Below are 27,748 nucleotides of genomic sequence, written 5' to 3' on the forward strand. Positions count from 1 at the left end.
GGGGAATTTTTAACCCGCAAAAACGGGTGGGCTTGCATTGGGTTTGATGTAAAAATTTTAAAAATAACAAACCCGAACTCAACCCGCTTTCAACCGGCACTTAACGGAGACAGGACAAGGGACGGGCAACCAAACAGCTCCCAGGAGGTAGGTGGCTCATATAAGTATTTTAATGAGGCTGCATTCCTCAGATTTATTTCCCTCTTCCAGCAGGAAACCTGCCCGGCCGGGTTTCCCAGTCCTCAGGAAACCCAACAATTAATGGGAGGCGAGGACTGCTGCATGGAACAGGAGTGCTTCCCACCGGCCCTCCCAAACTAACCTGTTTTCCCCCCCAAACCACGCGATCCAATCTACGCCCCGAGCCACAATCACCCACCAATCCGGCCCTTCCAAACCCCTTGGTCACTCTGAGTCCCTTGGTCACTCTGTCTGTGATAATAAGTTTCTCTCTTTTCAGCATCCCTCATGAAATTGTAACCACTTTATAAAAGATCCGGTTATGAATTTGTTAGAATCGGCAACAGAGTCAGGTTTTTACAAACTCTCTATCTATGTTGCTGCATCTATTTATCTGTCAATTCCTGCCCCTCCCCCTCTTGGTATCGGATACATATAAACAGGTTTTCTACCTTGATGGCTCGTGAAACTTCCTGCTGCCTTGTGTCAGATACTGGTGGGGTCTAATAAAAATCAGATTATTAACTCTGTATATTTCCCCCAAACATCACACGAATTGAGATCAATGCGTGTGTGTTTCCAGCTCTCCTCAACACTCCAATCCATGGTAACTACAGAGGCCTACAAGTCAGACTCTGTGCTGGCTGCTTGTATGGATCAAATCAGTGGTATTTAAAGTGAGGTCGCAGAGAGTGTATACACAGCTGGCTTCAGATAAATGCACTTTCGATCCAAGTCTAATCCTCGGCGCAGAACGCCAGTGTGCCAGACCACTTCTCATCAAAACAATTCCAAGCAGAAGTCTGAAATACTAAACCCTGATCCAGCCAGAAGCTGCTCTTTGACTCTCACTGCCAAGTGTCACTGCCTAAAGGTGGGAGCACGTTACAGAAATTGATCGTCTTTGTAGCACATCCGTGTCCAGTGCTCTCTGCTATTATTTTTCCCATTTTTTTCTCATGACTAAACGGACACTGGTGCAGGGATTAGTTGTCCAGTCCTTTTTATCTGCACTTGTCTGTAATTCTGATCCAAGCATAAACATTCTTGGCAAACCGCTTATTCATTTTGCAGGATTCAGCCACAATCCCTGAGAGATCCCATTTTGGCAAGACAACGAAACGTCCTTGTGCTGGATCTTGGCTGCTGTTATTGAACATCAGCAGACTTCTTAAAGGAGCAATGTCTTCATTGGTGGCGGGGCCACGGGTGATGGTACTGTTTGGCAAACCTATTCTTTTGTTGGAGGGTAAGAGATTCCGTGAAGGCAATTTTTTGTCCCTGTCATTTCACTGTATTGATGCCACAGTGTGTCTCGATGGTCTTAACTTTGTTAAACTAAGTGACAAACACTTTATCGTGAGGCCCCTTTAACACTGCTAATGTGTTGAAAACCATATTGAACACCATTGACCAGTACTCATTCAGAACTGAAGTTCAAACACTGCAACTAATAGGGTTGATGAAATCCTTCTCAGCCTCCCCCACCCCCCTCTCCGTCACTCTCTTGCCAAGAGGGCGGATTATGTCAGTTAGAGGACAAAATTAATCCTGCAGTATGAATGGAATATGGTTGCGGGGGACTGGGGATGGAAATATTTCTCTCGCGCTGCTGTCATTAACTGATTTGAGACTGTGACATTCATGAGTTCTTCCAGCAGCCCATTCATGAAAATGTTGCTAATCTTATCCCCTGCCTATAGTGCAGGATTCCAAAGACACACCAGGAAAAGGTGTCCTGAGTGCCAAATCAGCTCAGAATCGCAAAAGACTCTGGTATTTTGCAGTTAATTTTTATTTTGTTTACCTCTTTTGCCTAATGATCAGAATATCCTTTGTATGTCATTACTTTTGACCCATTGACAAAATTACAGGTCACTCGCTCTTGAAACATGGGATTCTAATAACTAATGGAAACAGCCAATCACAATGTACCGGCAACAATTGGCCTCCCATTCACAGAATCACAGAATGGTACAGCACCGAAGGAGGCCATTCGGCCCATCGTGCCTGTGCTGCTTCTTTGGAAGAACTATCCAATTAGTCCCATTCTCCTGCTCTTTCTCCGTCGCCTTTCAATTTTTTCCTTTTGAAGTATTTATCCAATTCCCTTTTGAAAGTTACTATTGAATCTGCTTCCACTGTCCTTTCAGGCTGTGCATTCCCGATCATGACAACTCACTGCGTAAAAAGATGTTTTCCCATCACGCCTCTTGGCTCTTTTACCAATCAATTTAAATCTGAGTGCCCTGCTTACTGACCCTCCTGCCACTGGAAACAGTTCCTCCCTCCTACTTTATCAAAACCTTTCACCTTTTAAACCTCTATTAAATCTCCCCATAACCCTCTCTGTTGCAAGAAGAACAACCCCAGCTTCTCCAGTCTCTCTACATAACTGAAGTCCCTCATTCCTGGTACCATTCCAGTAAATCTAGCGGGAGGCAGGGGGAGGGAGGTGTTTACTGAAATAATTAAAGCTGAAGGCCTTGCTGCATGTTCTGAACCAGCTGCTACAACATGCCACCTGGCCTGGGCTGAGTTAACCCAACTCAGCCAGGGCACCATTTTAGCTCGGCTCCCAGCCTAGGGAAGGGTAAAGAATGGACCAGGGTTCCTGTTGATGGCTGCTATCCTGGCCCAGAAAGTGAACTTCGGGTGGAAACAGAATCGGAGGCAGATGTCTTCCTCAGTCAAGTAGCCTGCGGACACTCACCGCTTAGGTCCAAGCATTGGGTGAGGTACAGGAGGGTGGCACACATCCTGGGAGTAAAGCAGTGATGATTAGAGAGAAAAAAAACACCGCCAGAATATTAATGACCCTTTAAGTACATGATGAGCAACTTTTTAATTAATTCTCAGGAATACTAGGGTGGCTTTTATTGCCCATCCCTGGTTGCCATGAGACGGTGGTGATGGGCTTTCAGGGCTACTGCAAGGGTTCGATACAGATGAGAGGCTGGCTCGGCCACTTCACAGGGCAGTCAAGAGACAACCACATTGATGTAGGACTGGACGACATATCGGCCAGACTGAGTAAGGATGGCAGATTTTCTTCCCTAAAGGACGTTAATGAACCAGTTTACAACAATCCAACAGCTTCATGGTCATTTTTATTGATACCAACTTTTTTATTTGCTGATTTTTAAAACTGAATTTAAACTGGTAAACTGCCATGGTGGGATTTGAACTCTCATCCTCTGGATTACTAGTCTAGCAACATAACCACGACACTACCATCATCAGCATCATCATATGCAGTCCCTTGAAATCGAGGAAGACTCGTTTCCACTCTAAAAGTGAGTTCTCAGGTGTCTGAACAGTCCAATACAGGAATTACAGTCTCTGTCACAGGTGGGACAGACAGTGGTTGAAGGAAAGGGTGGGTGGGGAGTCTGGTTTGCCGCACGCTCCTTCTGTTGCCTGTGCTTGTTCTCTGCATGCTCTCGGCGATGAGACTCGAGGTGTTCAGCGCCCTCTCGGATGTTCTTCCTCCATTTTGGCCGTTCTTGGGCCAGGGATTCCCAAGTGTCGATGGGGATGTTGCACTTTATCAAGGAGGCTTTGAGGGTGTCCTTGAAATGTTTGCTCTGCCCACCTGGGGATCGCTTGCCGTGTAGCGGCAAGTACAGCGTTTGCTTTGGGTGTTTCGTGTTGGGCATGCGGACAATGTGGCCCACCCAACAGAGCTGGTCGAGTGTGGTCAGTGCTTCGATGCTGGGGATGTTGGCCTGATCGAGAACACTCACGTTGGTGCATTTGTCCTCCCAGGGGATTTGCAGGATCATGCGGAGACAGCGCTGGTGGTATTTCTCCAGTGATTTGAGGTGTCTGCTGTATATGGTCCATGTCTCTGAGCCATACAGGAGGGCGGGTATCACTATAGCTCTGTAGACCATAAGCTTGGTGCCAGATTTGAGGTCCTGGTCTTCGAACACTCTCTTCCTCAGGCGACCGAAGGCTGCGCTGGCGCCCTGGAGACGGTGTTGGACCTCTTTGTCAATGTCTGCCCTTGCTGATAGTAGGCTCCTGAGGTATGGAAAGTGGTCCACTACCACACCTATTGGACTCGCTCAGCTTGGAATTGCTGTTCAAAGCAGGGAAGTCTTGCTCCAGCTATATAAGGTATTGGTGAGGCCACACCTGGAATACTGTGTGCAGTTTTGGTTTCCATATTTACGAAAGGATATACTTGCTTTGGAGGCAGTTCAGAGAAGGTTCACTAGATTGATTCTGGAGATGAGGGGGTTGACTTATGAGGAAAGGTTGAGTAGGTTGGGCCTTTACTCATTGGAATTCAGAAGAATGAGAGGTGATCTTATCGAAACATATAAGATTATGAGGGGGCTTGACAAGGTGGATGCAGAGAGGATGTTTCCACTGATGGGGGAGACTAGAACTAGAGGGCATGATCTTAGAATAAGGGGCCGCCCATTTAATACAGAGATGAGAAGAAATTTCTTCTCTCAGAGGGTTGGTTGTAAATCTGTGGAATTTGCTGCCTCAAAGAGTTGTGGAAGCTGGGACATTGAATACATTTAAGACAGAAATAGACAGTTTCTTAAACAATAAGGGGATAAGGGGTTATGGGAAGTGGGCGGGGAAGTGGAGCTGAGTCCATGATCAGATCAGCCATGATCTTATTGAATGACGGAGCAGGCTCGAGGGGCCATATGGCCTACTCCTGTTCCTATTTCTTATGTTTTTATGTATCTAAATGCCACAGATGGGAAAGATTCAACTTGCCCCTAAACCTCTGATAGTGATGCTTTACATTCAGCTGTTACTGTGTATGAGACCAGAACAAGTTGCCTCTTCCTTGGGCAAGTTACTCACCTCAGTGAAAAAGAAAGACTTGCATTTATATAGCGCCTTTTACACCCTCAGGATGTCCCAAAATGTTTCACAGCTAATTAAGTACTTTTGGAATGTAGTCACTGATGTAATGTAGGAAATGTGACAGCTGAGTTTACGCAAAGCAAGCTCCCACAGACAGCAATGTGATAATCACCAGATAATCAGTTTTTGTGATGTAGGTTGAGTGATAAACATTGGCCAAGACTCTCCTGCTCTTCTTTGAATAGTGCTGTGGGATTTTTTACGCCCACCTGAGAGGGCAGGCAAGGACTCAATTTAACGTCTCATTCAAAAGATGGCACCTCTGACAGTGCAGCACTCCCTCAGTACTGACCTGGAGTCTCGGCCTGGATTATGTTCCTCTCCATTACCACACAATCATGTTGTCAAACTGAACCACTGGTACATCTACAGACATGCTGAGGATGAGCATGTGTGGCTCAGGTGACCTTTTCATACCGTGGACACAAAAGCATTTATTGGAAACCAAAGTTAGAATTAGAATCATGGTTACAGCACAGAAGGAGGCCATTCGGCCCATCGAGCCTGTGCCGGCTCTGTGCAAGAGCACTTCAGCTAGTCCCACTCCCCTGCCCTTTCCCGTAGCCCTGCAAATTTTTTTCTTTCAGGTACTTATCCAACTCCCTCTTCAAAGCCGTGATTGAGTCTGCCTCCACCATCCTTTCAGGCAGTGCATTCCAGATCCTAACTTGCTGCGTAAAAAAGTTTGTTCTTATGTCGCCTTTGGTTCTTTTGCCAATCACCTTACTGTCCTCTGGTTCTCAACCCTTCTGCCAATGGGAACAGTTTCTCTCTATCTACTCTGTCCAGATCCCTCATCATTTTGAACACCCCTATCAAATCTCCTCTCAATCTCCTCTGCTCTAAGATGAACAACTCCATGTTCTCCAGTCTATCCATGTAACTGAACTCCCTCATCCCTGGAATCATACTCGTAAATCTTTTCTGCACCTTCTCTAAGGCATTCACATCCTTCCAACGATGCCTCTGCAAGATCCTGCAAATCCCCTGGGAGGACGCTGATGCACCAACATCAGCGTCCTCGCCCAGGCTAACATCCCCAGCATTGAAGCACTAACCACGCTCGATCAGCTTCACTGAGCAGGCCACTTAGTTCGCATGTCAGACACGAGACTCCCAAAGCAATTGCTCTATGTGGAGCTCCTTCACGGCAATCGAGCCAAAGGTGGGCAGCGGAAACGTTAAAAGGACACTCTCAAAGCCTCCCTGGTGAAGTGCGACATCACCACTGACACCTGGGAGACTCTGGCCGAAGACCGCCCTAGGTGGAGAAAGTGTATCCGGGAGGGCGTTGAGCTCTTCGAATCTCAACGCTGCGAGCGTGAAGAGGTCAGGTGCAGGCAGCGGAAGGAGCATGTGGTAAATCAGTCCCACCCCCCTTCCCCCGAAGAATGTCTGTCCCACCTGTGACAGGGTCTGTGGCTCTCATATTGGACTATTCAGCCACCAAAGCAAGTCCATCCTCGATTTCGAGGGACTGCCTATGATGATGAAAGTGCGGTGCCCAGAATTGGACACAATATTCTAGTTGAGGCCGAACCAGTGTTTTACAAAGGTTCATCATAATTTCCACGCTTTTGTACTCTATACCTCTATTCATGAAGCCCAGGATCCTGTATGCTTTTTTAGCTGCTTTCTCAACCTGCCCTGCCACCTTCAACAATTTGTATACATATACCCCTAAGTCTCTCTGTTCCTGCACCCACTTTAGGATTCTATCCTTTAGTTTATATCTCCTCTCCTAGTTCTTGCTACCAAAATATATCACTTCGCACTTCTCTGAGTAAATTTAATCTGCCACGTGTTCACCCATTTCACCAGCCTGTCTATGTTTTCTTGAAGTCCATCACTATCCTCCTCACTGTTCATTATACTTCCAAGTTTTGTGTCATCTACAAATTTTGAAATTATGCCCTGCACACCCACATCCAAGCCATGAATTTCTATCAAGGGAAATAGTGGACCTAGTACCGACCTCTGGGGAACACCACTGTATACCTTCCTCCAGTCCGAAAAACAACAGTTCACCACTACTCTATGTTTCCTGTCGCTTTGCCAATTTCATATCCATGCTGCCACTGTCCCTTTTATTCCATGGGCTTCAACTTTGCTGGTAGCCTATTATGTGGCTCTTTGTTGAATGCCTTTTGGAAGTCCATGTACACCACATCAACTGCATTAACCTTACCAACCCTCTCTGTTACCTCATCAAAAAAATTCAATCAAGTCGGTTAAACACGGTTTGCCTTTAACAAATCCGTGCTGCCTTTCCTTAATTAATCCACACTTGTCCAAGTGACTGTTAATTTTGTCCCTAATTATTGTTTTTAAAAGCTTCTCCACTACCGAGGTTAAACTGACTGGCCCATAGTTGCTGGGTTTATCTTTACACCTTTTTTTGAACAAGGGTGTAACATTTGTAATTCTCCAGTCCTCTGCAACCACCCCATTTCTAAGGAGGATTAGAAGATTATGGCCAGTACCTCCGCAATTTCCACCTTTACCTCCTCAGTGTCCTAGGATGCATCCCATCTGATCCTGGTGACTTAACTACTTTAAGTACAGTCAGCCTTTCTAGTACCTCATCTTTATCAATTTTTATCCCATCCAGTATCTCCTCTACCTCCTCCTTCACTATGTCTATGTCAGCATCTTCTTCCTTGGTAAAGACAGATGCAAAGTACTCATTTAGTACCTCAGCCATGCCTTCTGCCTCCATGTGTAGCTCTCCTTTTTGGTCCCTAATCGGCCCCACCTTTACTACCCGTTTACTATTTATATGCCAATTGAAGACTTTTGGATTCCCTTTTATGTTAGCTGCCATCTATTCTCATATCCTCTCTTTGCTCCTCTTATTTTCGTTTTCACTTCTCCTCTGAACTTTCTATATTTAGCCTGATTCTCAAATGTATTCTCGACCTGACATCTGTCATAGGCAGATTTTTTCTGCTTCACTTTACTCTCTATCTTTTTCATCATTCAGGGAGCTCTGACTTTAGTTGCCCTACCTTTCCCCCTAGTGGGTATGTACTTCGACTGTACCTGAACCATCTCCTCTTTAAAGGTAGCCCATTGTTCGATTACAGTTTTACCTGTCAATCTTTGTTTCCAATTTACCCGGGACAGATCCATTCTCGACCCACTGAAATTGGCCTTCCTCCAATTAAATATTTTTACTCTAGATTGTTCCCTGTTCTTTTCCATAGCGAATCTAAACCTTATGATACCAAGATCACTGTTTCCTAAATGTTCACCAACTGACACTTGCCCCATTTGACCCATCTCATTCCCCAGAACCAAATCCAGCAATGCCTCCTTCCTTGTTGGGCTGGAAACATACTGATCAAGAAAATTTTCCTCAACACTCTTCTGAAATTCAGAAAAATAGTCCCCCATTATCACTACTCTATATTTCTTGCATCGCTCTGTAATTTATCTGAAAATATGCTCCTCCATATTTCTCCCATTAGTTGGTAGCCGATAGAATACACTTAGTAGTCTAATAGCACCTCTATTATTTGTTAACTCTAGCCATATAGATTCTGTCCTTGACCCCTCCAGGACATCCTCTCTCTCCAGCACTGTAACATTCTCCATAACCAACACTGCCACATTACCTCCTTTCTTTCCTTCTCTATCTTTCCTGAACATCCTATTTCCAGGAATATTTAAGAAACAATCCTGCCCTTTTTAGAGCCAGGATCTCAGTTATCACCACAACATCATATTCCCTTGTGGCTATTTGTGCCTGCAGTTCACCAACCTTGTTTACTATGTTTTGTGTGTTCACATACATACACCCTATTTTAGACCATCCTGTTTTCTCTCTGAGTCTGACCCCACCTAATACCTTACTATTTATGTTTAGTGCTAGCCGTCTCTCCCAATCCTTTGTGCCCTTTGTTTTTCCTTTCGAGTGCTACCTCCTGGTGTCATCCCCCTGCCAACTTAGTTTAAAGCCTCCCCAACAGCACTAGCAAACCTCCTGCGAGGATATTGGTCCCGGCTCTATTGAGGTGCAATCCGTCCGGGCCTACACTGGTTCCACCACCCCCAGAACTGTCCCCAATGTCCCAGGAATCTTAAGCCCTCCCTTCTGCACCATCTTTCCAGCCACGCATTCATCTGCTCTATCCCCGTATTTCTACACTCACTTGCGCGTGGCACCGGGAATAATCCAGAGATTACTATCTTCGAGGTCCTGCTTTTTAATCTCTTTCCTAGCTCCCTAAAATTTGCCTGCAGGACCTCATCCCTCTTTCTACCTATGTCATTGGTACCTTTGCCTGTTCACCTTCCCCCCTCAGAATTACATAGAATTTACAACATAGAAACTGACCATTCAGCTGGTCTTTATGCTCCACATGAGCTTCCTCCCGCCTTACTTCATCCCCCCCAAGAAGAAAGAAAAAAGGAACTTGCATTTATGTAGCCCCGATCACAACCTCAGCTTGTCTGAATGTGATTAGTTATAAAATGATTTCAAACCCTTGTTCAATGCCGTGTGGAAGGATAGTGGCATTTGCTGAACAGTGTTCCACAGCACAAGTCAGATGTCAGCTGTGTAAGGTTCAGCACAGAGTTCTACCAACGCAATCATTGCTTTTAACAGGAAAAAGAGACAGTTTAACAATAACAGCTCAGCAGACTGACGGAATTGAAGCCACAGTGCAGAGTATGTTTACACCATGGTGTTTACCATCAGCTGTACATGATAGCTATATTCGCCTCTCTCGTATATCCTGACTAAAGGTCACTCCAGTATACGTAGTGATTCCTTAGCCGCACAAAATCATGTAAACAAGTGCTCGTGGGAAAGCACAAGCTCTCAAAGCACTTCTTCAGAAACTAATAGTCTGTGTCGAAATGTCTGGACTGGCCTCATCCAAAGACAATATATGTGTTGCTGGAGAACATTTGGGCCAACCACAACATCACGCAATCATGGATATTGGCCATCGGCCAATCGCTACCCTTCTGTCTCTGGAGCTGACAACTGCAGGCAGCTTTACTTTAACCCTTTAAGCCTCTTTTCAGCATACGCACATCCTTCCTTTGACAAGCCAGCTGTGATTTTTTTTTTAATGTTTTTGTAATAACATAGAAAACAGGTGCAGGGGTAGGCCATTTGGCCCTTCGAGCCTGCATGTTCAGCAGGAATTAGGAACATTAGTAGAATACATCTTGGTATGTACATGGGCTGCAATGTCTTCCAGTAATTTATGTTCCTATCTTCTGCAAATGGCAATTGATGCCAGATCTATTGTTAATTTTAAATCAGAGGTTGATAGCTTTTTGTTAACTAAAGGTATTAAGGGATATGGGCTAAGGTGGGTATGTGGAGTTAGGTTACAGATCAGTCATTGAATGGTGGAACGGACTTCAGGGGCTGAAAGGCCTACTCCTGCTCCTATGTTCCTAATCAACTGCAAAGTATCCTGAGCTTCACTCTCACGGAATCAGCAGATTAGAAAACACCTGATAATCACTCCCAGGCACCCATTATTCTCTGGTTAATTTTTAGAATTTTTCGAACAAATGAGAAAAATGATGGTCTTGTTATATTTTATATTTTGCTCCTGAGAGTTGCTGCTGTAGGTATGTAAATGTTAACTGGTGAAGTTGCAATGACCTGCTCTGCTACTATCCGGTGTGACCTACTTCCAGCGTATGAAGGGTGTTATGTCTCAAATAAAGCAATGTGACTGAGTACTGTAGACTTGAGTAAGTGTGACCTTAGTCTCTTTATTCTGACTCCAGAGTGCTTGGACAGCATGGGAGTCCTGCTTATATGCAGTGCTCCCAAGGGATGCTGGGATCCCTTGGGACACCGACAGATGCGCCCTCTGGTGGCGGTAGAATGCTGGTTACAAGGTGTTGCATACATAACATCACTTCGCCGCCCCCCCCCAAGTCAATAATACACTTATTTACAGGGTGAGACGATCTGGGGCTTTCCGCTCCCTAGTCGGTCGTCTCAGTACAAACACAGGTGCAGATGATTTGGTTGGGTCTTCGCTGGGCTGCTGTGCAGCTGGCCTTGCTGGGCTGCTGGGGATGATGAGTTCAGCTTCATGGTCAACCGTGATGTCGGTTGCCACTTGTATGTGTATTAGAGGTCGAAGTTGGTGGTGTCCTCTTCAGATTGCTCGTGGCTGTCTGTGAATCACAGTTTGGTCCAAATGCTCTCTGCAAGTTAGTCCATTTGCAAGTTTGACCTCAAACACCCTACTCCCTTCTTTGGCTATGACAGTGCCAGCAAGTCATTTGGGACCATGTCCATAGTTGAGTACAAATACAGGGTCATTGACTTCAATATCACGTGACAAATTTGTGCGATCATGGTACATGCTCTGTTGATGCCGCCTGCCCTTGACATGATCATGGAGATCAGGGTGGACTAGAGAGAGCTTTGTTTTGAGTGCCCTTTTCATGAACAGTTCGACAGGGGGAATCCCGGTGAGTGAGTGGGGTCTTGTGCGGTAGCTGAGCAGGACTCGGGACAGGCGAATCTGCAGGGAGCCTTCCGACACACGTTTCAAGCTTTGTTTGATAGTTTGGACTGCCTGTTCTGCCTGGCCGTTGAATGCGGGCTTGAACGGGACAGATGTGACATGCTTGATCCCATTGCAGGTCATGAATTCCTTGAATTCAGCGCTGGTGAAGCACGGCCCATTGTCGCTGACTAGGACATCAGGCAGGCCATGCGTGGCAAACATGGCTCATAGGCTTTCGATGGTTGCAGTGGATGTGCTTACAGACATTATTACACACTCAATCCATTTTGAATAAGCATCCACAACAACCAAAAATATTTTGCCTAGAAACGGGCCAGCGAAGTCAATGTGGATCCTAGACCACGGTTTGGAGGGCCATGACCACAAACTTAGCGGTGCCTCCCTGGGTGCATTGTTCAGTTGAGAGCAAGTGTTGTATTGGCGCACGCAAGACTCCAAATCTGAGTCGATGCCGGGCCACCACACGTGGGATCTGGCTATAGCTTTCATCATTAGTAAGCCTGGGTAGGTACTGTGTAGGGCGTGTATGAATGTTTCCCTGCTTTTCTTAGGCAAAACCACGCGATTACCCCACAGAAGACAGTCCGCCCGTATGGACATTTCGTCTTTGCGCCACTGGAACGGCTTGATCTCTTCATGCAACTCCACTGGGATGCTGGACCAGCTCCCATGGAGGACACAGTTTTTTATAAGGGACAGTAAAGGATACTGGCTGGTCCAGGTCCTGATCTGGCGGGCCGTAACGGGTGACTTTTCATTTTCAAATGCATCCATCATCAAAAGCAGGTCTGCAGGCTGTGCCATTTCCACCCCGATGGTGGGCAATGGTAACCGACTGAGAGCATCAGCACAGTTCTCTGTGCCTGGCCTGTGGCAAATTACATAATTATATGCAGACAGCGTGAGCGCCCATCTTTGGATACGAGCAGAGGCATTGGTATTAATAGCTTTGCTCTCTGAGAATAGCGATATGAGCGGCTTATGGTCAGTTTCTAACTCGAACTTAAGCCCAAACAGATACTGGTGCATTTTTCACCCCATAAACACATGCCAGAGCTTCTTTTTCAATCATGCTGTAGGCTCTTTCAGCCTTGGACAAACTCCTGGATGCAGAAGCGACCAGTTGCAATGTTCCCGATTCGTTTGCTTGTTGTAACACACACCCGACCCCGTACGAAGACGCATCGCAAGCTAGCGCTAAACGTTTACATGGGTCATGTAGAACAAGCAGTTTGTTGCCACATAATAGATTTCTGGCTTTCTCAAAAGCAGTCTCTTGTGATTTCACCCATACCCAGTCATCTCCCTTGCGTAGCAACACATGTAGAGGTTCTAGCAAGGTGCTTAACCCGGGTAGGAAATTACCAAAATAATTGAGGAGTCCCAGGAACGACCGCAGCTCTGTTACATTCTGTGGTCTTAGCGCGTTCCTGATGGCCTTCCTCTTGGCGTCGGTGGGTCTGATGCCATCTGCCGCGATTCTTCTCCCTAAGAACTTGAGATCTGGCGCCAGGAAAACACACTTAGAGCGTTTCAACCTGAGTCCCACACGATCTAGCCGATTTAGAACCTCTTCCAGGTTCTGCAAGTGTTCGATGGTGTCCCGACCTGTGATCAATATGTCGTCCTGGAAAACCACGGTGCGCAGAACCGACTTTAGCAGACTCACCATGATGAACAGACCTTTGTGCATGTTGATGCAGGTGAGGCTTTTCGAAGATTCCGCCAGCTCCTGCATCATGTAGGTCGAGGTCAGGTACAATTTGGTGAACGTCTTCCCTCCTGCCAGCTCCGCAAATAGGTCGTCTGCTTTGGGTAATGGGTACTGGTCCTGCAGCGAAAAACAGTTAATCGTTACTTTAGAGTCCCTGCAAATTCTGACCGTGCCATTGCCCTTGAGAACCGGAACAATCGGACTGGCCCACTCGCTGAATTCAACCGACACGATGATGCCTTCTCGTTGCAGCCTGTCCTGCTCAATCTGCACTTCTCTCACATCATGTATGGCATGCACGTGCCTTGTGGTGGATGGGTCGTGTACCGGGAACCAAGTGGCTCTGCACCTTCGCCCCAGAGAAATTTCCGATGCCTGGCTCAAACAACAACAGGAACTTGCTCAAAACCTGGGCACATGAGGCGTTGTCGATGGACGAAAGTGCTCGATTGTTGTCCCAGTTCCAGTGGATTTTTCCCAGCCAGCTTCTGCCGAACAGTGTGGGGCCATCTCCTGGTAAAATCCATAGTGGTAGTTCATGCACCGCTCCATCATAGGAGACTTTTGTTGTGTATCTGTAAAGAATGCACTCCCATGTTCCGCCACCAGGGAGCGCATCCCCTGAAGTCCCAAGGAATCCCAGCATCCCTTGGGAGCACTCTATATTAGCTGGCCCCTAAGGCCTGTTCCTCACTCTGGAGTGTCTTAATAAAGACTGAGGTCACTGTTACTTTAACCTCCCTGTGTGCAGTCTCATCTGTGTTCGGAACACAATAACTGACGATGAGTATACGAATCCAATGAAAAGATGCAGCAAACTGTGGGCATCCTGGAGAAGTTCTCGGAGGGTGAAGACTGGGAAGCCTATGTCGAACAGCTAGACCAGTACTTTGTAGCCAACGAACTGGACGGAGAAGGAAGCACTGCAAAAAGGAGAGCGGTCCTCCTCACAGTCTGCGGGGCACCAACCTATAGCCTCATGAAGAATCTTCTGGCTCCAGTGAAACCCACAGATAAGTCATATGAGGAGCTGTGTACACTGGTTCGGGAGCATCTTAACCCGAGGGAGAGCGTGCTGATGGCGAGGTATCGGTTCTACACGTGCCAGCGATCTGAAGGTCAGGAAGTGGCGAGCTACGTCGCTGAGCTAAAGCAACTTGCAGGACAATGTGGGTTTGATGGCTACCTGGAGCAGATTTTTTTGTACTGGGCATTGGCCATGACACCATCCTACGAAAACTTTTGACTGTAGAGACACCGACCCTCAGTAAGGCCATTGCGATAGCACAGGCGTTTATGTCCACCAGTGAGAACACCAAACAAATCTCTCAGCACACAAGTGCTAGCAATGTTCATAAATTAACTGGAACTGTGTTTGCGAGCAGAAATGTACAGGGCAGAAACCACGAGTCTGCAAATGCCAGCAGACCTCAGGTGACCCAGATGACTCAGAGTCCGCAACAAAGGATGAATGCAAGGCAATTCACACCTTGTTGGCGTTGTGGAGGCTTCCATTCAGCCTATTCATGCCGCTTCAAAGGGTATGTTTGCAAGAGCTGTGGAACAATGGGGCAACACCAACGAGCTTGCAGATGAGCTGCAAGCTCTGCAGAACTTGCTAACCACCACGTGGCAGAGGAAGATCGGTCCATGGTGGATCAAAGCAATTTCGAGCCTCAGAAAGAGGAGGCAGATGCTGAAGTACATGGGGTGCAAACATTTTCGACAAAATGTCTACCTATAATGCTAAATATAAAATTGAATGGCTTACCCATAGCCATTGAACTGGACATTGGCGCTAGCTAATCCATCATGAGTAAAAAGATATTTGAGAGACTGTGGTGCAACAAGGCACTTAGACCAGCCCTGAGCCCAATCCACATGAAACTGAGAACATACACCAAAGAGCTCATCACTGTCCTTGGCAGCGCCATAGCCAAGGTCACTTATGAGGGCACGGTGCATGAACTGCCACTCTGGATTGTCCCGGGCGATGGCCCCACACTGCTTGGAAGGAGCTGGCTGGGCAAAATCCGCTGGAACTGGGATGACATCCGAGCGCTATCACATGTCGATGAGGCCTCATGTACCCAGGTTCTGAACAAATTTCCTTCCCTTTTTGAGCCAGGCATTGGAACCTTTTCTGGGGCGAAGGTGAGGATCCACTTGGTCCCAGAGGCACGACCCATTCACCATAAGGCGCGAGCGGTACCTCACATGATGAGGGAGAGAGTGGAAATCGAGCTGGACAGGCTGCAACGCGAGGGCATCATCTCCCCAGTGGAATTCAGCGAGTGGGCCAGCCCGATTGTTCCAGTACTCAAAAGTGATGGCAGGTTCAGGATTTGCGGCGATTATAAAGTAACTATTAATCATTTCTCGCTACAGGACCAATACCCGCTACCTAAGGCAGACGACCTATTTGCGACGCTGGCAGGAGGCAAGACATTCACCAAGCTCGACCTGACTTCGGCCTATATGACGCAGGAACTGGAGGAGTCTTCGAAGGGCCTCACCTGCATCAACACGCACAAGGGACTGTTCATCTACAACAGATGCCCGTTTGGAATTCAGTCGGCTGCAGCGATCTTCCAGAGAAACATGGAGAGCCTACTCAAGTCGGTACCACGCACGGTGGTTTTTCAGGACGGCATATTGGTCACGGGTCGGGACACCGCCGAGCACCTACAAAACCTGGAGGAGGTCCTCCAGCGACTGGATCGCATAAGGCTGCGGCTGAAGAGGTCGAAATGCATCTTCATGGCAACAGAAGTGGAGTTTTTGGGGAGAAAGATCGCGGCGGATGGCATTCGGCCCACAGACGCCAAGGCAGAGGCTATCAGGAACGCGCCCAGGCCACAGAACGTCACGGAGCTGCGGTCGTTCCTGGGACTCCTCAACTATTTTGGTAACTTCCTACTGGGGTTAAGTACCCTCTTTGAGCCCCTACATGTGTTATTGCGTAAAGGTGAGAACTGGGTATGGGGAAAAACCCACGTAATTGCTTGTGAGAAAACCATAAACATTTTACGCTCCAACAAGCTGCTTGTATTGTATAACCCGTGTAAAAGACGTGCTAGCATGTGATGCATCGTCGTATGGAGTCGGGTGTGTATTACAACAAGCTAACATTGTGGGGAAGTTGTAACCAGTCGCCCATGCCTCCAGGAGCTTGTTTAAGGCCGAGAGGGCCTGCAGCATGATTGAGAAAGAGGCATTAGCGTGTGTGTTCGGGGTAAAGAAAATGCATCAGTACCTGTTTGGCCTCAAATTTGAGCTGGAAACTGATTACAAGCCCCTCATATCCCTGTTCACTGAAAACAAGGGGATAAATACTAATGCCTCAGCCCGCATACAAAGGTGGGCACTCGCGCTTTCAGCGTATAACTATACCATCTGCCACAAGCCAAGCACCGAGAACTGTGCAGATGCTCTCAGTCGGCTACCATTGCCCACCATGGGGGTGGAAATGGCGCAGTCTGCAAACTTGTTGATGGTGGCGCAGCCCGCAGACTTGTTAATGGTCATGGAAGCGTTTGAAAATAATAAATCACCTGTCACGGCCCGCCAGATAGGGACTTGGACCAGCCAAGATCCTCTGCTGTCCCTAGTAAAAAACTGTGTACTGCATGGGAGCTGGACCAGCATCCCTGTTGAAATACAAGAGCTAATCAAGCCGTTCCAGCAGCGAAAGGATGAGCTGTCCATTCAGGCAGACTGCCTATTGTGGGGTAACCGCATAGTGCTACCCAAAAAGGGCAGGGAGACATTCATCTCGGATCTCCAAGCAGACACCCGGGTATAGTAATGATGAAAGCGATAGCCAGATCCCACGTGTGGTGGCCCGGTATCGACTCTGACTTCGAGTCCTGTGTACAGCAATGCAGCGTGTGTGCTCAGTTGAGCAACGCGCCCGGAGAGGCACCACTAAGTTTGTGGTCCTGGCCCTCCAAACCATGGTCGAGGATCCATGTCGACTATGCGGGCCCGTTTCTCGGTAAAATGTTCCTGGCGGTGGTGGATGCTTTTTCAAAATGGATTGAATGTGAAATAATGTCAGGAAGCACCGCCACCGCCACCATTGAAAGCCTGAGGGCCATGTTTGCCACCCACGGCCTGCCTGACATACTGGTCAGTGACAACGGGCCATGTTTCACCAGTGTCGAATTTAAAGAATTCATGACCCGCAATGGGATCAAACATGTCATATCAGCCCCGTTTAAACCAGCCTCCAATGGGCAGGCAGAGTGAGCAGTACAAACAATCAAACAGAGCCTTAAATGAGTCACAGAAGGCTCACTCCAAACCCGCCTGTCCTGAGTATTGCTCAGCTACCGCACGAGACCCCACTTGCTCACAGGGGTGCCCCCGGCTGAGCTACTCATGAAAAGGACACTTAAAACCAGACTCTCGCTGGTTCACCCCAACCTACATGATCAGGTAGAGAGCAGGCAGCAGCAACAAAATGTAAATGATGGTCGCGCCACTGTGTCACGGGAAATTGATCTGAATGACTCTGTGTATGTGCTAAACTATGGACATGGTCCTAAGTGGATCACGGGTACGGTGATAGCTAAAGAAGAGAGTAGGGTGTTTGTCGTCAAACTAGACAATGGACAAATTTGCAGAAAGCACCTGGACCAAACGAGGCTGCGGTTCACAGACTGCCCTGAACAACCCACAGCAGACACCACCTTTTTCGAGCCCACAACACACACCCAAAGGATCAACGACACCATGCTGGACAAGGAAATTGAACCCATCACGCCCAACAGCCCAGCAAGGTCAGGCTCACCCAGCAGCCCTGCAGGGCCAACAACACGCCAGCCCAGCGAGGGCACAGCCAACACAGCAGAACAGACATTTGTACCGAGGCGGTCTGCCAGGGAAAGAAAGGCTCCCGACCGCCTCACCTTGTAAATAGTTTTCACTTTGAGTTTGGTGGGGAGTGATGTTGTGTATCTGTAAAGCATGCACTCCCATGTTCCGCCACCAGGGAGCACATTCCCTGAAATCCCAAGGGATCCCAACATCCCTTGGGAGCACTGTATATAAGCTGGCCCCTAAGGCCTGTTCCTCACACTGGAGTGTCTTAATAAAGACTGAGGTCACTGTTACTTTAACCTCCCTGTGTGCAGTCTCATCTATGTTAGGAACACAATAACTTTTACTGCTGCACTGCCAATTCCAGGGATCAGCTCTTTAATGTAAGTTCTCAGCTTGATATGAATAGGACTCAGCTTGGGCCTTTGTGCCTTGTTGCACCTCAGCCTTTGCTCATGATAGACTGGCTTGCACCCGTGTCCAATTCCATGGATACTGGAATTCCGTTCAACTTTTAACATGATCGGTGGACATTTCGTGGTGCAGCGGTCTAGCCCGTACACTTCTGCCTCCTCAGTTCGAGTCTCTAGTTCAGTTTGATCCGCCATGGATCGGTCTTCCTCTGCAACATGGTGGTTTGCAGGGTTTGCAGCTCGTCTGCACATTCGCTGGAGGTGTCCCATTGTTCCATAGTCTTTGCACGCATAGTATTTGAAGCGGCATTGATGGGCTCGATGATCACCTCCGCAGCGCCAACAAGGTGTTAATTGCCTCTCATTCACACTTGATGGTGGACTCTGAGTCATTTGAGGTCGTGCAGCTGCAGGCGTGTACGTTCTGCCATATGCATTCCTGCCTGAAAGCGACGTTACTTTGTGTACAGTACTAGCTGATGCATCTTTATGCTGCAAAATTTGTTTGGTGTTATCGCTGGTGGACATAAATGCCTGGGCTATCGTTATGGCTTTGCTCAGGTTTGGTGTTTCAACAGTCAATAGTTTGTGAAGGATAATCTCATGGCCAATGCCAAGCATAAAAAAGTCTCTTAGCATTTGCTCCAGGAATCCACCGAATTCGCAATGTCCTGCAAGGCGCCTTAGTTCGGCGACATAGCTCGCCACTTCCTGGCTTTCAGACTGTTGACATGTATAAAATCGATAGAAACATAGAAAATTGGTGCAGGAGTAGGCCATTCGGCCCTTCGAGCCTGCACCACAATTCGATAAGATGATGGCTGATCATTCCCTCAGTACCCCTTTCCTGCTTTCTCTCCATACACCTTGATCCCCTTAGCCATAAGGGCCATATCTAACTCCCTCTTGAATATGTCCAATGAACTGGCATCAACAACTCTCTGCGGCAGGGAATTCCACAGGTTAACAACTCCCTGAGTGAAGAAGTTTCTCCTCATCTCGTTTCTAAATGGCCTACCCCTTAATCAAAGACTGTGTCCTCTGGTTCAGGACTTCCCCAACATCGGGAACAATCTACGCGTATCTAACCTGTCCCGTGTCATCAGAATCTTGTATGTTTCTATGAGATCCCCTCTCATCCTTCTAAGCTGCAATGTATAAAGGCCCAGTTGATCCAGTCTCTCCTCATATGTCAGTCCAGCCCTCCTGGGAATCAGTCTGGTGAACTTTCGCTGCACTCCTTCAATAGAACGTCCTTCCTCAGATTAGGAGACCAAAACTGAACACAATATTCTAGGTGAGGCCTCACCAAGGCCCTGTACAACTGCAGTAAGACCTCCCTGCTCCTATACTCAAATCCCCTAGCTATGAAGGCCAACATACCATTTGCCTTCTTCACCGCCCGCTGTACCTGCATGCCAACTTTCAATGACTATGAACTATGACACCCAGGTCTGGTTGCACCTCCCCTTTTCCTAATCTGCCACCATTCAGATAATATTCTGCCTTCGTGTTTTTGCCCTGAAAGTGGATGACCTCACATTTATCCACATTATACTGCATCTGCTATGCACTTGCCCACTCACCTAACCTGTTTAAGTCACCCTGCAGCCTCTTAGCATCCCCCTCACAGCTCACACTGCCACCCAGTTTAGTGTCATCTGCAAACTTGGAGATATTACTCTCAATTCCTTCATCCAAATCATTGATATATATTGTAAAGAGCTGGGGTCCCAGCACTGAGCCCTGCCATTCTGAAAAGGACCCGTTTATCCCGACTCTCTGCTTCCTGTCTGCCAACCAGTTCTCTATCCACGTCAGTATATTATCCCCAATACCATGTGCTTCGATTTTGCACACCAATCTCTTGTGTGGGACCTTGTCAAAAGCCTTTTAAAAGTCCAAATACACCTCATCCACTGGTTCTCCCTTGTCCACTCTACTAGTTACATCCTCAAAAAATTCCAGAAGATTTGTCAAGCATGATTTCCCCTTCATAAATCCATGCTGACTTGGACCGATCCTGTCACTGCTTTCCAAATGCGTTGCTATTTCATCCTTAATAATTGATTCCAACATTTTCCCCATCACTGATGTCAGACTAACCGGTCTATCATTTAAAAAGTGGTGTTACATTAGCTATCCTCCAGTCCATTGGAACTGATCCTGAGTCGATAGACTGTTGGAAAATAACCACCAATGCATCCACTATTTCTAGGGCCACTTCCTTGAGCACTCTGGGATGCAGACTATCAGGCCCCGGGGATTTATCGGCCTTCAATCCCATCAATTTCCCTAACACAATTTCCCACCTAATAAGGATATCCTTCAGTTCCTCCTTCTCGCTAGACCCTCGGTCCCCTAATACTTCCGGAAGGTTATTTGTGTCTTCATTCGTGAAGACAGAACCAAAGTTATTTGTTCAATTGGTCTGCCATTTCTTTGTTCCCCATTATAAATTCACCTGAATCCGACTGCAAGGGACATTTGTCTTCACTAATCTTTTTCTCTTCACATATCTATAGAAGCTTTTGCAGTCAGTTTTTATGTTCCCAGCAAGCTTCTTCTCGTACTCTATTTTCCCTTCTTAATTAAACCCTTTGTCCTCCTCTGCTGAATCCTAAATTTCTCCCAGTCCTCAGCTTTGCTGCTTTTTCTGGCCAATTTATATGCCTCTTCCTTGGATTTAACACTATCCTTAATTTCCCTTGTTAGCCACGGTTGAGCCACCTTCCCCGTTTTATTTTTACTCCAGACAGGGATGTACAATTGCTGAAGTTCATCCATGTGATCTTTAAATGTTTGCCATTGCCTATCCACCGTCAGCCCTTTAAGTATCATTTGCCAGTCTATTCTAGCCAATTCACGCCTCAAACCATCGAAGTTACCTTTCCTTAAGTTCAGGACCCTAGTTTCTGAATTAACTGTGTCACTCTCCATCCTCATCATGCCATCAGAACACTCTCCTTCGGATTTAGGTGCTCCCGGACCAGCGTACACAGTTCTTCATACGATTTGGTTGTTGGTTTCACCGGAGCAAGAAGATTCTTCATGAGGCCATAGGTTGTTGCCCCGCAGACGGTGAGGAGGATCGCCCTTCGTTTGGCAGCGTCCTCATTCCCTTCCAGCTCATTGGCCACGAAGTATTGGCTGAGTCATTCCATGAAGGCTTCCCAATCATCACTTTCTGAGAATTTCTCCAGGATACCAACAGTTCTCCACATTTTCGCATGATGGTTCGTTATCTATTACTCGTCGCCAGTTGTTATGTCTCAAATAAAGCAATGTGAATGAGTACTGTGGACTTGAGTAAGTGTGACCTTAGTCTCTTTATTCTGACTCCAGAGTACTCACACAGCACGGGAGGCCTGCTTATATGCAGTGTTCCCAAGGGATGCTGTGATCCATTGGAACTCCGACAGATGTGCCTCTGGTGGCGTCAGAATGCTGGTTACAAGGTATTGCATACATAGCATCAGGATATCAGCCTTGGCTCAGTTGGTAGCAAACTTGCCTCTAAGTCAGAAGGCTATGAGGGTGAATTTGGTCGGCGGTGAAAGCACCAATCGACGATCGTGAATCGTTAGCTCATTTTGCTTTGTTTCTGATTTCCATTGATGCATAGAAAAGAAAATCCAGCCTGGTGTAAAGCGGGTTGCCGACTCGCTGTCATCTGATTTGCGCTTGCACTGCAGACCAATTTCACCCCTGTGAGTTCAAGCCTCACTCCGGGGCTTCAGTACATGATCTGGGCTGATACTTCATTACCGTACTAAGTGAATCCACTGGGAGGACAGACGCACCAACGTTAGCGTCCTCGACCAGGCCAACATCAGCTCTGCCATATAGTTTGCATGCCAGACACGAGACTCCAAAAGCAAGCGCTCTACTCAGAACTCGTCCACAGCAAACGAGCCAAAGATGGGCAGAGGAAACATTACAAGGACACCCTCAAAGCCTCCCTGATAAAATGCAACATCGCCACCGACAAAGACGCCCTAAGTGGAGGAAGTGCATCCGGGAGGGCGCTGAGCACCTCAAGTCTCATCAGCGAGAGCATGCAGAAATCAAGCACAGGCAGCGGAAAGAGCGTGCGGCAAACCAGTCCCACCCACCCTTTCCCTCAACGATTATCTGTCCCACCGTGACAGGGACTGTGGTTCTCGTATTGGACTGTTCAGCTACCTAAGGACTCATGTTAAGAGTGGAAGCAAGTCTTCCTCGATTCTAAGGGATTGCCTACGATGATGATGATGCTGCCATATTGTTGGAGGTGCCGTCTTTTGGATGAGACATTTAACCAGCTCTGCTCAAGTAAATGTAAATGATTCCACGCTACTATTTGAGGACGAGCAGGGAGTTGTCTCCCGATGTCTGATGCAACATATATCCCTCAATCAACCCTGCCAAAAACAGATCATCCATCATATTACTGTCTGTGGGACCTTGCTCTATATAAATTGGCTGCTGCATTTGGCTGCAAAAGAACAACAACTGTACTTCAAAAGTATGTAATTGGCTGTGAAGTACTTTGAAACACCCTGGGAGCATGTAAGTAGAATATAAATGGATGTTCTTTCTTTTATAAAGGGAAAGTGACTGCCAATTGACAAGAGTTAGCAATTCTTATAGATACTCTGAACCTTGTATAACAGCCATGGATCAGATTTGAAATGGCAGCATCCCCTCTCTCTGTATAATGTTCCCCACTCCCCAGCCATGAGCAGACAGGCAGCTGCCCACATGCCTGTCCCAAACCAAATGTTGAACATGAGTCACTTGGCAGAAGGTGACTTGTTTTTTATTTATTCATGGGTTGTGGGTGACGCTGGCGAGGCCAGCATTTATTGCCCATCCCGAATCGCCCTTGAGAAGGGGGTGGTGAGCCGTCTTCTTGAACCGCTGCAGTCTGTGTGGTGAAAGTGCTCCTGCAGTGCTGTTAGGGAGGGAGTCCCAGGATTTTGACCCAGCAAAGATAAAGGAAGGGCGATATATTTCCAAGTCAGGATGGTGTCTGACTTGGAAGAGATAACGACAGCAACTTACATTTATATAGAGCCTTTAACATAATTAAACGTCCCAGGCCGCTTCACAGGAGCATAATCAAAAAAACAAAATTTTACATTGAGCCATATAAGGAGATGTTAGGGCAGATGTTGAGGATGCTGAAGTGGCCAGAATTAGAGGAGTGCAGAGCTCTCAGGGGGCTGTGGGGCTGGAGAAGATTTCAGACATAGGGAGAGGCAATGCCATGGAGGGATTTGAAAACAAGGATGAAAATTTTAACATCGAGGTGTTGCTTAAATATGAGCCAATGGAAGTCAGCGAGCACAGGGGTGATGGGTGAGCGGGACTTGGTACGAGTTAGGACACGGGCAGCCGTGTTTTGGATCATCTCTAGTTTACGTAGGGTAGAATGTGAGAGGCCAGCCAGGATTGTGTTGGAATAATCAAGTCTAGAGGTAACAAAGGCATGGATGAGGGTTTCAGCAGCAGATAAGCTGATGCAAGAGCGGAGATGGGTGATATTACGGAGATGGAAATATGGAACAGATATGAGGTAGGAAGCTCAATTCGTGATGAAATATAACACCAAGGTTGTGAACAGACATGGTCAGCCTCAGACATTTGCCAGGGCGAGGGATCGAGCCGGTGGCACGGGAACAGAGTTTGTAGTTAAATCAAAGACAATGGCTTCGGTCTTCCCGATATTTAATTTGAGGAAATTTCTGCTCATCCAGTGATGGATGTCAGACAAGCAGTCTGAAAGTATAGAGACAGTGGAGGTCAAGGAGAGGCCGAGCTGGGTATCATCAGCTCACATGTGATTTGAGGTGGTGGTGTTCCTATGCACCTGCTGCCCTTGTCCTTCTAGGTGGTAGAGGCTGTGGGTTTGAGAGATGCAGTTGAAGAAGCCTTGGATGGGAGCTTATAGGTGGTACACGCTGCAGTCACGGTACGCTGGTGTGAAAGTGGAGTTCAGGTCAAAGATCAGCCATGATCTTATTGAATGGTGGAGCAGGCACGAGGGGCCACATGGCCTAATCCTGCTCCTATTCCTAATGTTCTTATACTTTGTTGTAGCGGTTTGGTACAACTGAGTGGCTCGCTAGGTCATTTCAGAGGGCAGTTAAGAGTCAACCACATTGCTGTGGGTCTGGAGTCATATATAGGCCAGACCGGGTAAGGACGGCAGATTTTCTTCCCGAAAGGACATTAGTGAAACAGATGGGTTTTTATGACAAATTGATAGTTACGTGATCACCGATACTTTTAAGTCCAGATTTATTTAATTAACTGAAATTAATTTCCCCAGCTGCTGTGGTGGGAGTTGAACTCATGTCTTCAGATCATTAGTCCAGGCCTCTGGATTACTAGTCCAGTAACATAACTGCTATGTTACCGAATCCCTTCTCTGCCACTATGGACATCTGGGCTCAAGCTGCTGATGGTCCTTCAAGGGCCCCTGTACACTGAAGGTGTGTTTGGGACCTTGGACAATAGTGAGGGAAGGGGTGAATGAACAGATGTTGCTGTTATGTATGCAACCCTATGTAACCAGTATTAAACTGCCACCAGAGGGCGTACCTGTTGGAGTCCCAAGGGATCCCAGCATCTGTTTATATATAAGCATATAAGCAGGTCTCCCATGCTGTACCAGCACTCAGGAATTAAAATAAAGGAACTAAGGTCACACTTACTCACGTCTACAGTACTCAGTTACATTACTTTATTATGAACATAACAACTGGCGATGAGATAACGAACCATCATGCGAAAATGCAGAGAACTGTTGGCATCGTGGAGAAATTCTCAGAAGGGAACGATTGGGAGGCCTTCGTGGAGCGACTTGACCAATACTTCGTAGCCAACTGGCTGGAAGGGGATGACAACGCTGCCAAACAAAGGGTGATCCTCCTCACCGTCTGCGGGGCAACAATCTATGGCCTCATGAAGAATCTTCTTGCACTGGTGAAACCAACAACCAAATCATATGAAGAACTGTGTACGCTGGCCCGGGAACACCTAAATCCAAAGGAGAGCATTCTGATGACAAGATATCGATTTTACACATGTCAACGGTTTGAAGGCCAGGAAGTGGCGAGCTACGTCACCGAACTAAGGCCCCTGCAGGACATTGCGAATTCGATGGATTCCTGGAGCAAATGCTAAGAGACTATTTTGTGCTTGGCATTGGCCATGAGGTTATCCTTCGCAAACTATTGACTGTTGAAACACCAAACCTGAACAAAGCCATAACGATAGCCCAGGCATTTATGTCCACCAGCGATAACACCAAACACATTTTGCAGCATAAAGAGGTTTCGGCAAGTACTGTACACAAAGTAACATCATTTTCAGGCAGGAACATACAGGCCTGCAGCTGCACGACCTCAGATGACTCAGAGTCTACCATCAAACGGTAATGCGAGGAAGTTAACACCTTGTTGGCGCTGCGGAAGTGATCATCGAGGTCATCAATGCCGCTTCAAACACGATGTGTGCAAAGACTGTGGAACAGTGGGACACCTCCAGTGAATGTGCAGATGAGCTCCAAACCCTGCAAACCACTGCGTTGCAGAGGAAGATCGATCTATGGCAGATCAAACTGAACTAGAGACTCAAACCGAGGAGGCAGTAGTTTACAGGGTACACACCTTCACCATGAAATGTCCACTGATCATGTTAAAAGTCGAACTGGACAGAATTCCAGTATCCATGGAACTAGACACAGGTGCGAGTCAGTCCATCATGAGTTAAAAGGCCTTCGACAGGCTGTGGTGCAACAAGGCACACAGACCCAAGCTTAGCCCCATTCATACCAAGCTGAGAACTTACACTAAAGAGCTGATCCCTGTAATTGGCAGCGCAGCAGTAAAAGTCTCCTATGATGGAGCAGTGCACGAACTCCCAGGAGATGGCCCACAGTGTTTGGCGGAAGCTGGCAGGGGAAAATCCGCTGGAACTGAGACGACATCCGAGCACTCTCGTCCGGTGACGACGCCTCATGTGCCCAGGTTCTGAACAAATTTCCATCGTTGTTTGAGCCAGGCATCGGAAATTTCTCTGGGGCAAAGGTGCAGAGCCACTTGATTCCTGGTACACGACCCATCCACCACAAGGCACGGGCGGTGCCGTATATGATGCGAGAGAAAGTGGAGATCGAGCTGGATAAGCTGCAGCGAGAAGGCATCATCGTGCCAGTGGAGTTCAATGAGTGGGCCAGTCCAATTGTTCCTGTCTTCAAGGCCGATGGCACAGTCAGAATTTGTGGTGACTATAAAGTAACGATCAACTGTTTTTTGCTGTAGGACCAGTACGCGCTACCCAAGGCAGACGACCTATTTGCGACCCTGGCAGGAGGAAAGATGTTCACCAAGTTGGATCTGACCTCGGCCTACATGATGCAGGAGCTGGCGGAATCTTCGAAAGGCCTCACCTGCATCAACATGCACAAAGGTCTGTTCATCTACAATAGATGCCTATTTGGGATTCGATCGGCCGTGGCTATTTTTCCAAGGAACATGGAAAGCCTGCTAACATCGGTTCCACGCACCATGGTTTTCCAGGACGACATATTGATCACAGGTTGGGACACCATCGAACACTTACAGAACCTGGAAGAGATTCTAAGTCGGCTAGATCGTGTAGGACTCAGGTTGAAATGCTCTAAGTGTGTTTTCCTGGTGCCAGAGCTCGAGTTCTTAGGGAGAAGAATCGCGGTAGACGGCACCAGACCCACCGACGTCAAGACAGAGGCCATCAAGAACGCGCCGAGATCACAGAATGTGACGGAGCTGCGGTCGTTCCTGGGACTCCTCAATTATTTTGGTAATTTCCTACCTGGGTTAAGCACCTTGCTAGAACCTTTACATGTGTTGCTACGCAAGGGAGATGACTGGGTATGGGGAAAATCACAAAAGGCTGCTTTTGAGAAAGCCAGAACTCTGTTATGTTCCAACAAACTGCTTGTCCTATATAACCCATGTAAACGCTTAGTGCTAGCTTGCGATGTGTCTTCGTACGGGGTCAGGTGTGTGTTACAACAAGCAAACAAATCGGGAACATTGCAACCGGTCGCCTATGTGTCCAGGAGTTTGTCCAGGAGCTGAAAGGGCCTACAGCATAATTGAAAAAGAAGCTCTGGCATGTGTTTACAGGATAAAAAAAATGCACCAGTATCTGTTTGGTCTTAAGTTTGA

The sequence above is a fragment of the Pristiophorus japonicus genome, chromosome 11 (genome assembly GCF_044704955.1).
Source record: "Pristiophorus japonicus isolate sPriJap1 chromosome 11, sPriJap1.hap1, whole genome shotgun sequence".
NCBI classification, from domain to species: domain Eukaryota; kingdom Metazoa; phylum Chordata; class Chondrichthyes; family Pristiophoridae; genus Pristiophorus; species Pristiophorus japonicus.